Genomic DNA, 13,435 nt, shown 5'->3' with positions numbered 1-13,435 from the left:
AAAATAAAGAAGAAATAGTCGAGATTAACAGAAAGTTAGCGAAGGTAAAGCAATGGCTTACCTCCAATATGTTAGCCCTAAACATTCAGAAAACAAAAGCATTACTTTTTCCATGGAAAATAATATAAATCTGGGTGTTCCCTTCACCTTAGATAACATCCATTTAAAGTTGGTAACATCTTTAAAACTACTGGGTGTTACCATCGATGACAGACTCTCTTACCATGAACATGTTAGCGACACCGTTAAATCTTACTTTTATAGGCTACGAATGATCCGCTCAATTTCCAAGTTTCTAGAGCCAAAATCACTAAACATACTAATTCATTCTCTAATTATCGCTAAACTCGATTATTGTAATTCTTTATTAATAAATATTACACAAAAAGAAAAAAGACGTTTCAAATAATCCAAAATACTGCCGTTAAACTGATTCATAACGGCAAAAAAATATGACCATGTTACTCCCCTTCTGATCAAATCCCATTGGCTACCAGTTAATCACCGCATTACTTTTAAAATCTTACTTTTAGTATTTAAAACTCTGTCTACTAACGAACCTCAATTTATTAATAAATTACTTATTCCCCATAATACATCGCGTTCCCTTAGGTCCTCAAATCAAAAATTTTTAGCAATTCCCTCATTGAAAGTTATAGGAACATGACGACAGGATATGTTCTCAGTAATGGCTCCGCAACTATGGGACACCTTAACTCAATATATAAGAGAAGAAAACGAGTTTTCTTTTTAAAGACTCTTTTAATCTTTAAATAATAATAATTTTATTCTTCTATACTGCCATAGTCAGATGACTTCTAGGCAGTTCACATCGAAGAGGGCTGGACAATCAGCGAATTACAGAATGCAAATAGTGAAGGTACAACAACAGAAAAATCCAACTGAAGCTGCAGTAAAAAAATCACCAAAACGGAAAAACCAACAGAAACTGCAGGCAATGTACAAGATGCAGGCAAGATTTATTGTATCAAATTAAAATGCAGTAATATAAAAATGCAGTAATATAAAAACCTTTTTACCAACCAAGGGACCCGACACCTTCGTCAGGGGTCCATGGTAAATAAGGTATACGATATGCCACAAAGAATAAGGGTAACAGCAAATGCCTGTGTGTTCAATTCGCTAAGGGTCACTGTCAGAAGTGAAGTGCCTCAAAAAATGAGATACTGAATGCCAGGCTGTTTCCAGTATGTTTTTTTGGCTGGTTGAAATTTAAACAGCCAAGGCAATATTTTAGCGCTGGCTAGATAGATTTACAATGTCCAAAAGTATTCTATCTATTTTGGCGACCTAATTTGGCCACCAAACTCAATATTGCTGGCTGGCCAGTTAAGTGTCTGGATTTTCCTTAGATCCCACATCCTAGATAATGTATTCAGCTTGTCTTCCATTAAGTCCTTTTATCAGTGGGAATAGGAGTGTCCCAGTGTGACCAAGCAGATGTAAGCCCGACCCAAGCTTTAACTGAAATAAAAAACCCCAGGGTTAAACTAGAAACCCGGCAGAGAAAGTCCAGGATCTGGGAAGATGAAGGTGAGGAACATAATATGTATCACCACCAGGGGAGCTCTAGAGGTCCCTGGTCGTCAGCTGACACTGCTAGGTCAGGACACTCCCCAAGAGTAGAAAAGCCAACAGTGGCTTTCAAACAAGGCAACAGGTTAGGGAGGAAGTTTGTGCCTTGCCTCCCTAGGGTACTTCCCAAGCCAAACAGGGTCAATGGTCCTGTCCCTATGGAATGGAGTGAAGTTGAGCCAGCAGAGGACTTGTCCAGGCTCAGGGAAGAGCCTATGGATTTTGAAGAAACCTGTGCTGCTGTGGAAGTTGATTACCCTGAAAGAATGCAGGTGGACTTAGCTTGTTGCCACAAACTGTGAGTGGAATTTACAGTGAAATGTTTGGGTAGTGTTTTGGTTTTTCTCTAATCCACTAATTTGGAATTATTGTGGAAAAGCTTGGAGAAGCGGGGAGAGGTTTGCTTCCAGCTGGGTGGGAATTTTGTAAAGCTGTTTTTTTTGCTTTAAATTGCAAACCTAGAGCTATCTCCTTCTTCCTGGCAGTTATCTCAAACCTGCCAGAGGCTTGTTTTTTCTTTGTTTGAAGCACTGTTGTTTTGCAAAGCAGTGCACTGGACTGTGTGTTGTGCTGCTACCCAAATGACTTGAAAGTTTTGGACTGACAAAGAGAAGCTGAGTTTTCAGCCTGAGTTTGTGTTGAACTTTATTTTTCCTTGTTTTGGACCTGTTTTGGGACTGTTAGTTTGGCCATTGCCATTGATATCACTGCTGATGAATGACTTACCTGTATATCGATCCAGAGTAAAGCTGAAAGATATTTTCACCCATTTGATTAAGTTTTTTTTTTTTTGTGTTTTGTATTTGAACTCCAATCCAGCCTGCAGGGTGACTCCGGTCCGGGTCACACGCAAAAAGTACTGTGTTTGTAGTCACCTGTATCTTGGCCTTGCCTGTGTTAGGCTAAAGTGGTGACCACACCAGGTGATCACAACTTAAGTGCTTGGGTCATAAGCCTAGTGTTTTTCTAACAACAGCGAAAGAAAAAAAATCAACCTCCGCAAAAAAGCAAAGTCAACAAAAGCAGCAGAGCTGGTCCTCCTTCCTTTGACCATTGGCCTAGCGTTCCACTGACACGACAACGCAGTAATGCTTCCTGTATTGTGCTTTTCTGTACACATTTTTGGGGCATTTTAGCTTGTCATTTCTTGGGTTGGGAAGCTGGGCCAATTTTATTGTAGACCTCAAAAACATTTAGCAGAGAGGAAGAACTAGGCAGAGTCATAGAAATGGTTCTTTTGTTCCTCTAAATGAAATTTCAATATGATGCAATACAATATAGGTACTTATTATCCACAACTTATTCATTCAATTTTCTATACCGTTATTCCAGGAACGCTGAGAACAGTTTACATGGTTTATTCAGGTACACAAGCAATTTTCCCTGTCTGTCCTGGTGGGCTCACAATCTATCTAATGTACAATGGGGGGATTAAGTGACTTGCCCAGGGTCACAGTGAGCAACGTGGGTTTGAACCCATAACCTCAGGGGGCAGAGGCTGTAGCTTTAACCACTGTGCCACACTCTCCCATAGGTTTTTATCTCAAATGTATTTTTTTTTTTGCTATCTCTTGATCCTTCCTTCTTGTCATGTTAGTCCCCCTTGGTCTTGTAATCCCCTCTTTTTTTTGTAAATTTTAATTGCTTATACTGTATTTTTATTTGAATGCTTTTTATTAATTGTATACCGTCTTGATACTTTTTTGATAGCCGGTATATCAACGAAATAATAATCTCGGAAACTTTAGTGTGGATTACAAACGAGAAGCTGACCTAGCTATCACTAGGGATTACCGTTTCATTAAAAAAAAAATTGAGTTCCCTCCTGGTTTGATACAGATGATGGATCAAGGAAAGCACCGGTTAGTTACTCGTGACAGATGATTTCAGGAAATGGATGGAGGAAGGGGACTTGAGGTCATACGGGACTCGAAAACCAAGCCACATCCCAGCAAAGATCAAGCCGCTCTCCAGAGATAAAACACGGCATGCCGGGGATGCAGCCTCCTGTCGTGTGGAACGTCTGAAATCCTTTCACCTCCCTTCTCCCTTAATTAATTCAAAAGAAGTAATAAGAAATGAAAAGCATGTCATTTATGTGTCTTGCTAATGACCGTGATTTGATAAAGTTGCTGACTGTCACCTTTTAAAGAGGTTGAGATGGGCCCCTTTAAACTGTGGTCTGTGAACCAAAACCCAGAACATTTGGTTCATGACTGCGTGTGAATCACTGACTAGGATTCAGAAAAAAAGGCAGATAATTTGTTCTGTGAGATGATTCAAGAATGACTAATCTTGTGCCCATGTCGGCTATCATTCAGCCCCAACAGTAATAGCCTATATAATAAAACTCTAAGCGTGCATGCGCATGTGATTCCTGGCTCCGTGAGGTGTGCCTCCGCAAAGATAGATAGGGAGGGTCATTGGGGTGGGCAGACTTGATGGGCCGTGGCCCTTATCTGCCGTCTATTTCTATGTTTCTATGAATTCAATTTTCGAACACGGAGGCAGGCCAGAACACGGAGCAACTCCCCCCTCGCCGTCACTCACCACCAGAGTGCCGCCTCAATGCTGCCGCTGATTCGGAAGGGGGGGGGCACAGGCGCACCTGCCAGCATCTTCTTCTCACCCTCCTCCCTCTTGCCTGCTCACCCGCCCGCAAAGCGCTGCGCAGTGATGCCGCTGGCCTCACCGTCTTCTCTCCACTGAGGCCCGCCTTCCTCCAACGGACTCTTCTCGGCCTTTGTAAGCGGTACCGCTCCCCCAATTCCCCTTATCTCGGCAGCAGCAGCAGCAGCAGCAGTAGTAGTGGCCCCAGTGGTTTTCGCAGCCTTCCATCACAAAATGGCCCTATCGGCCGAAGTTTACTTGTAAGATAAAAGCTGCTGCGGCGGCTCCTCTTATGAGCCTCAACTGTGTTGAAGAAGGCTTCCGACGCAGGCGACGATCGTGAGAGGGGCCACCATGGCACATTTAAACTTAAAAATAAACTTCGGCTGGTAGGGCCATTTTTCCTACGATCGAGGTGGAGAGCAGGGAGGCCAGAGACTAAAGCTAATCCTGGGAGATTATTCCCAGTCAGTTGGGAGATTATTCCCAGTCAGTTGGGAGATTATTCCCAGTCAGTTGGAAGATTATTCCCAGTCAGTTGGGAGATTATTCCCAGTCAGTTGGGAGATTATTCCCAGTCAGTTGGAAGATTATTCCCAGTCAGTTGGGAGATTATTCCCAGTCAGTTGGAAGATTATTCCCAGTCAGTTGGGAGATTATTCCCAGTCAGTTGGAAGATTATTCCCAGTCAATTGGGAGATTATTCCCAGTCAGTTGGGAGATTATTCCCAGTCAGTTGGGAGATTATTCCCAGTCAGTTGGGAGATTATTCCCAGTCAGTTGGGAGATTATTCCCAGTCAGTTGGGAGATTATTCCCAGTCAGTTGGGAGATTATTCCCAGTCAGTTTCTGGAAGATTATTCCCAGTCAGTTGGAAGATTATTCCCAGTCAGTTTCTGGAAGATTATTCCCAGTCAGTTGGAAGATTATTCCCAGTCAGTTTCTGGAAGATTATTCCCAGTCAGTTTCTGGGAGATTATTCCCAGTCAGTTTCTTCTAAATTAGAAAATGTGGATGCTAACCTAGGTTGTTTGGATAAACGACTAAATGTGGTGGAAAATCAATGTAATAATTTGCAAGCTGTCTCTGTATCAACTATTAAAGATTCAACTGTAATACATTCTAAAATTGAATCTATGGAGAATATGAATAGAGTGAAAAATCTACGCTTGGTCAATTTTCCAGTAACTCACTTGCTGTCACCTGAGATTTTATTAAGGACATTCTTTAAAGAAGTACTGGGATTGACCAATGCAGAGAATTTTCCAATAAATAATTATTATTATATTCCTTTCAAAAAACTTGAATCTGCCCAGGGGGAGGATCATCTGGCCACACCAGAGGTAAATTTGACTGAATTTCTAGAAGACACACAGGATGTGATTCAGACTCGATCCACCCTGGTAATAACATGCATGAGCGAGATGGATAAAATGTTGATAATGAGACTTTATTTCAAAAATAGGTAAACAAAATTTTGAGGGGATTTGGTCAGGATCTTTCCGGATGTATCCAGAACCACACAGTTGAGGAGGAAAGAATTTTTGAAATTGAAGGATAGAGTATTGGCACTGGATGCATCCTTTTACCTGAAATTTCCCTGTAAATGAAGCCGACAGCACAGTGCGCAGCTGCCGCTAAGAGAGCGAATAGAATGCTAGGTATAATCAAGAAAGGTATTACAACCAGAACGAAAGAAGTTATCCTACCGCTGTATCGGGCAATGGTGCGTCCACATCTTGAGTACTGCGTCCAGTATTGGTCACCGTACCTTAAAAAGGATATGGCATTGCTCGAGAGAGTTCAGAGGAGAGCAACACGACTGATTAAGGGGATGGAAAGCCTTTCATACGCTGAGAGATTGGAAAAACTGGGACTCTTTTCCCTAGAAAAGAGAAGATTAAGAGGGGATATGATAGAGACTTACAAGATCATGAAGGGCATAGAGAGAGTAGAGAGGGACAGATTCTTCAAACTTTCAGAAAATAAAAAAACGAGGGCATTCGGAAAAGTTGAAAGGGGACAGATTCAAAACCAATGCTAGGAAGTTCTTCTTTACACAACGTGTGGTGGACACCTGGAATACAATTCCAGAGGAAGTTATAGGGCAGAGTACAGTACTGGGGTTTAAAAAAGGTTTGGACAAATTCCTGCTGGAAAAGGGGATAGAGGGGTATAGATAGAAATTTACTGCACAGGTCCTGGACCTGTTGGGCCGCCGCGTGAGCGGACTGCTGGGCGCGATGGACCTCGGGTCTGACCCAGCGGAGGCATTTCTTATGTTCTTATGATCAAACTACTAGATATTGAATATTCTTTTTGGGATCCAATACAACTACAACAATTCTTAATTGCAAGAGAAAAGAAATAGAAATAAGATTTGTTTCACCTTACTGAGAAATATGAGGAAAACTAATATAACAGTATCCTAGATTAAGGAATGATTCAGGGTTCATAATTATGAACCAAGAATTACCATTCTTTATATTTCCTGAACTTTATTTTTTATTAGAAATAGCAAGATATACTCCCCATTAATGTGGGCTTGAAAGGAACTTTGTATGTATGATTTGATTATGTATTACTTTATTTATGTGATATCCTTTTTTCTTTTGAGCTCTTGGATATTGTAAAGTATTCAAAATTATAAATAAAAAACAAACAAACAAACAAAAAAAACTAATCCTGCATGCTATATCGCGGCAAGGGAAGGGGGGGTGGCAGGGAGCTGGCCAGACTGCGGGAAGGGAAAGGGGGGTAGGGGGAAATGATGCTGCTGCTGCACAGGGATATGGAGGGAAAGCAAAACACCGCTGCTGTTGCTGCACAGGACAGTTGGGGGGGGGAGGGAAATGCTGCTGCACATGGAAGTGGGATAGGGGCAGGGAGAAAGACAGATAGACAAAGGACAGAAAGAAAGACAGGGGCAGGTAGAAAGACAGAAAAAAAGACAGACAGACATATATTATAGCACCCGTTAAAGACTAGTATAAATATGAGATTTTACAGCTTTTTGGACTTTTTCCTCCCCACCACCTTTTACAAAACCGCGATAGTTGTTTTTAGCGCAGATGGAAACACTGAATGCTCTGTGCTGCTCCCAAAGCTATAGCGCACAGCATTTAGCGTGTCAGTCTGCGCTATAAAACGCTATTGTGGGTTTGTAAAAGTGGGGGGAGAATTGATCACATCCAGCGTACACTCACCGCCATAGTCCCTTAAGTAAGGAGGGGAGAAGGAAATCCAGGTTCAAATCTGAAACTTTTCTCCCCCCTCCCCCCACCTGCACCCTGAACAGGATACAGGAAGGAGTGGATGCAATCTCAGCCTCATTTGAGCGCATTGCCAGTAGATTCAAGCTGATCCTACTCAAGTGTGATATTTCTTCCTTAATTAAGTTTATGTATTTACCATTTTCCTAAAACATGTTCATTCATAACGGTTTACAAGCAGAATAAAAATACAAACTTTTACATCAGGGGTGTCAAAGTCCCTCCTCGAGGGCTGCAATCCAGTCGGGTTTTCAGGATTTCCCCAATGAATATGCATGAGATCTATTAGCATACAATGAAAGCAGTGCATGCAAATAAATCTCATGCATATTCATTGGGGAAATCCTGAAAACCCGACTGGATTGCGGCCCTCGAGGAGGGACTTTGACACCCCTGTTTTACATCAATAGATCCTGAGAGAAATGGTGATTTAAACCAGTGTTTCTCAACTCGGTCCTGGAGTCCCTCCCCCCCCCCCCTCCTTGGCAGTCAGGTTTTCAGGATATCCACAATGAATAGGCATCAACTTGATTTGCATACCCTGCCTCCTTTCTATGCAAATTTCTTTCACGCATATTCATTGTACTTGTCCCGAAAACTTGACTGGCAAGGGGGGATTCCAGGACCGAGTTGAGAGACACTGATTTAAACTATTCTAATCCGGACAGGACCCATTGGAACTTGGAACGGGAGGGAAAAAGGGAAAGCATGGAATGTTGTTACTCTTTGGGGCTTCTAGAATCCTGCTACTCTGAGATTCTGGAATCTTGCTACTCTGGGGGATGTTGCCAGGAACTAGTGACCTGGATTGGCCACCGTGAGGATGGGCTGCTGGGCTAGATGACCCAGTAAGGCTAGGCCTATGTTCTTATTAGTTTCCATTCTTAGCCCAAAACGCTAATCCAAGTTTCCAAGTTTATTAAATGTCTTGATTTATCGCCTATTCACATTTCTAGGCGATGTACAAATTGTTCAAAAAATTAATTAATATATCATTTACAATAAAAACAAACACAATAAAGGAAAATTAAACCTTAAATGGGATTTAACTGACAATACTAAAACATAAGGAAAGTTATTTAATTCGAAGGTTACATACAGTTATTATGTTTAAAAATTAAAGGGAAATACATTAGGAGGGGTAAACCATAAATTGAGAGAATTAAATTGATAAAGCAGAGAGATTTAGTCATTAATATCATTAAATGCATCTGTAAATAAGAAACTTTTAAGATGAGCTTTAAATTTTCCTAAATTTTTTTCTAGTCTTAGGTAAAGTGGGAGGTTATTCCAGGACTGAGGGGCTGTTATGGAGAAGATTGTGGTACGTCTTGTGTTAATGACTTTCAATGAGGGGATAGCTAATAGATGTTGATCCTGTGATCTGAGAGATCTAGAGGAAGTATACGGTATTAATACTCTGTAGATAAAGGCCGGAGTTTTAGATTCTAAAGTTTTATGTGTAAGTAGGCATTGTTTGTAAATGATACGGTGTGCGACCGGAAGCCAATGTGCTTTCTTGAGTAAAGGTGACACATGGTCAAATTTTTTGGCATTATATATAATTTTAATGGAGGCGTTCTGTATTATCTGTAATCGTCTAAGCTCTTTTTGAGGCAAACCAATGAATAGGGAATTACAATAGTCAAGTTTAGAAATTACAAGCTAAAGGGCTGCCTGCGAGAATGCAGAGCAAAGTGTAAGTAATTGGAAAGATAATACAGGAAATTGATTTTGCAACGAGGTCTGTTTTGAACTCCTGCTCAGTTGGAATGAGCCTCCGTTGGGCTACAGCACCGAGAACCTTCATTCACAGCGACCTGGTGTTTTCCCCTCTATTTCATTCCCCTCACCAGGTCACCCCCGCTTATATTTCAGGGTTCTTTACAGACTGCTGACAGCGCAGGGCCAGTGTTTGCCATTTAGGACAATTCTGTACTTGGGCAACTGCATTTAGACTAATTCCTGAGGGATCAATATTCAAAGTGATTTAACGGTGTCAGGTCAAAAGCGCGCAGGGACAAAGGCGCGAGCAGACAACTGAGCGCAGCGCGGAGGCACACACCGAAGAAAGACTGTTTTTAGGGGCTACGATGGGGGGGTGGGGGGAACCCCCCCACTTTACTTTATACAGATCGCGCCGCGTTGTGGGGGCGTTGTGGGGGGTTGTAACCCCCCACATTTTACAGAAAACTTAACTTTTTCCCTGTTTTCAGGGAAAAAGTTACATTTTCACTAAAATGTGGGGGGTTACAACCCCCCAAACCCTCCACAACGCCGTCGCGATCTGTATTAAGTAAGTGGGGGGGGTCTCCCCAACAAAAACCCCCGTCGCAGCCCCTAAAAACAGTCTTTTTCTTAGGCGCGCGCCTCCGTCTTGCGCTCAGTTGTCGGCACGCGCCTTTGTCTTCCGCGTTACTGTCTATGAACTGATTTAACTGGCCAGAAATGGCTCCAGACTAGTTAAAATCTCCTATTTGGGGCTAACTGCTAAATTTCAGCAGCATTTAACCAGTTACTGCCAAGCTGAAAACTGGCTATTGGGGGGGAATTCCAGGGGCAGAGTCGGCATTTGGCTGATTAAGAGCTGATATTCATCACTTAACCAGCCTGGGGCAGCGGAACACTTTTAGCTCCTCCCCCCAGCTCCAGAATTCCCCTTTCCCTTATCTACCATCTCACATTGGTCCCTCCACCACCACAGCGGCCAGCATCCTTCCCTACCTCTGAATACCCCCTCCCCATTAAGCTGCTCAACATTTCTCTCTTTCCCTCCCCTCATAGTCTCCAGCACTTCTCTCCCTCCCTAACCCCTTCTACATTCCATGTCTGGCCCCTTCCATCCTCTCTCCCTCTTGTCCAGGCTCTTCCTCCTCTTTCTTCCTGTATCCATCTGCCCCCCCCCCCCCCGACCATCACCGCTGCCACTTATCCAGACTAACAGCAGCAACAGCGGTGGTGGCAAAACAAAGATGAAGCTGTCCCGATGTCCCTCCATCCATTCTTTCGGCTGCAAGCTCTATCCCGGAACTAGAAGAAATTTCGGAGGAAGGTGGGTCTGGCAGCGATGAGGATGAATGGAGTGGCCCCATGATGGAGTCATCTTGGGGGATGGGTGTGGGTAAGTGGGGTGATCTTCATGTGCCTGGCTCTGATTTTAGGGGGTGACATGGCACCCACAGCTCCCCCCGTTCCAAGTAACAGGCTATGCTTTAGTTGACTATGGAAATCTGGAAATTCAGTGCCAATGTGGGTGTGGCCCAGCATTCAATTTCCGGATTTAACATCAGTGGCAGTATTTTATAATTCTCCAAAATTCTGCTCCTTTTGATGGGGAGGTCTTCTCAGTGGCGTTCCTAGGGTATGTGACACCTGGGACCCATCATTTTTTACATACACCCCCACCCCATCAATTTTTTTACGCACACACACACACCCCGCCTGCCCTTGGTATGCCACTGCTACAGTTAAAAAAAGGCAAGAAGCTGGCGGGAGCGGCGAAAGCGTCCTATAAGGAGCACCCTCCCAATCTGGCTCTATCCTGCCCCCCTTCGTGACACCACCAGACAGCGTTCTGAGCCATTGGTCGACCTTGTCTGGGTCGCAGCGCCCAGGCAAGGTCGACTAATGGCTGAGAACGCTGCCCGTTGGTGTCACGAAGGGGAGCAAGATGGAGGCAGATCGGGAGAGTGCTCCTTAAAGGACGCTTTCGCTGCTCCGGCCAGCTTCTTAGCCTTTTTCTTGGCCGTGGGGGGTAGACCAGCAGCCGCGCTAAAGTGCAGTTCCCAGGAGGATACGGACCCGTCCGGCTGTGCACCCCCCTAGAGCATGCACCTGGGGCAGTCCGTTCCCCCCTGCCCCCCCCTTGGTACGCCACTGGGTCTTCTATAAATTGATGCCAAGATCTGGGCACACTAATGCCTTGAACACACTAATGCATTGAGCATACAACCAATTCCATCTGGGCTTTAAGATTCCATTATGGAATACAAGCTGGTATTGGCACATCTAAAGTTAGGCCCTACAGCTATGCCAAGTCAATGACAGTTGTAACTGTTGGCGAATGTTCTCTCAAGGTTTCCAGATTTCAGAATTCCCAGAGTAGCAACATTCCAGAATCTCAAAGATTAGCAAGATTCCGGAACCCCAAATAAGAGCAACATTCCATGCAGAATCCCCAGAGAGTAGCGAGATTTCAGAATTCCCAGAGTAGCAACATTCCATGCTACCGATCCAGGGCAAGCAGTGGCTTCTCCCATGTCTTTCTCAATAACAGACGAACAGAAAAGGCGAGTTGGGACCTTAGTTTTGTGTATTCCATTTGATGAAACAGAAACCCTGTAGAGGTTTTCTACACTCAATGAAATTTCCACTGGTTGATTAGGACATTTCACTTGCCTTTTCTGTTTCTGTCCTATATTATGCGACATCTCTTCATCTGCCTTCTCCCCCCCCAACATATACTCCACCCTTGCACACTTAGCCCAATCTCACCTCCCCACCACATAAATCCACTTCTTGATTTTCCTCCACCAAATACGAGGGGCCACAGAAAAGTTCTCAGCCCAACCAACAAAATAGGGGAAGTCTCCATTGAGGGCTATATACTTAGTCCAGTGATTTCCCACTTTTATCATTCCATCAGAAAAATATGGAAGGAAAAAAGTAGAAAATCGCCCTTGATGGAGACGGCCCCAACGTTGTTGGTTGGGCTGAGAACTTTTCAACGGCCCCTCATTCAAAGATGTTGGAGTATCCTGTCCAGGCATGAAACCATGCGGCAACGGATTGCAAGGCAAAGTGGAACACCTGTGCTACCGAGCCAGCTTCAACAAAGGGTTTCCTAATGGGTCTCAAGTGGATTGTGCTTGCAATTAACTTGATTTTTCATCTGCAATTAGCTCCATGCAAAACATTTTTGGAGATGAAACCTTGTTCTAAGGATTCTCTTATGAAAAATGAAAAACTGCCCAGGTGTTGAGCTTTTTCATATGGATGAAAGAAGATTTTTTTCACGTCGTAATTGCATAGCCATTATATATGTGCATATAAACGACATGAAAGATCTTTAAGATGATATATATTCTTGCAAATATGCCAGGAATCCCTGCTGAGCTGGTTATAGTTGGTGTGATACCACCCACGAACCTTCCAAGGCTCACAGAAACAAGACCAAGAATAGAATTTTTAAAAAGTTAGAATACACAGAAACTCCTACCATAACACACTACGGGAATTTCAAGGATATTATCTGAACGCCTGTTCCGTGAGAAACAAGGCACAGGTGATATATGATTGGATCAAACAAAAGAACCCAGACCTCCTGTTCCTAACTGAAACATGGATGGTATCTGATACAGATGTTATAATGAAAGAAATGTTACCGCAGGGTTATAAAATCATTCCACTAGCTAGAAGTTGGAAAAAAGGGGGAGGTCTAGCAAGAATCTTAAAATAATTTTTCAATTTTAGCAGAAAAGATTTTAAAACTACAGAAGAATTGGAAATCCTAACTTGTAAAATCACTAACATCGAATTGGAAGAACCATTAGCAGTGACACTTTTTTATATCCCCCCCCAAAAATGGACAAGAGCCAAAGAAAAATTATTTGAATTCCTCATGGCGAACACCTTAAGGGGCCCGTATTATCTGCTACTGGGCGACATAAACATACATCTAGAGCAAGTGGGAAAACCAGAAGTGACTGAAATTAATACGTTCCTAACAACCCTCAGTTTTATAATACCAGATACGGAGGAAACACATGAAAAGGGAGACCCACTAGACAGTCACTTTTTCACACAAAGACATCCCTGAACCAAAGATCCAATATTGTATAGGAGCATGGGAGACCATTATATTTGCTGGAAAAAGAAACAATCTTTTGCAAAACACATATGCAAAAATACAAAGAAGAAAACAGTCACCAGTTTAGGCATTATAAATCCAATTGAAT

Source organism: Geotrypetes seraphini, chromosome 11 (assembly GCF_902459505.1).
Source record: "Geotrypetes seraphini chromosome 11, aGeoSer1.1, whole genome shotgun sequence".
Taxonomy (NCBI): domain Eukaryota; kingdom Metazoa; phylum Chordata; class Amphibia; order Gymnophiona; family Dermophiidae; genus Geotrypetes; species Geotrypetes seraphini.
Note: the sequence above shows the minus strand (reverse complement) of the source record.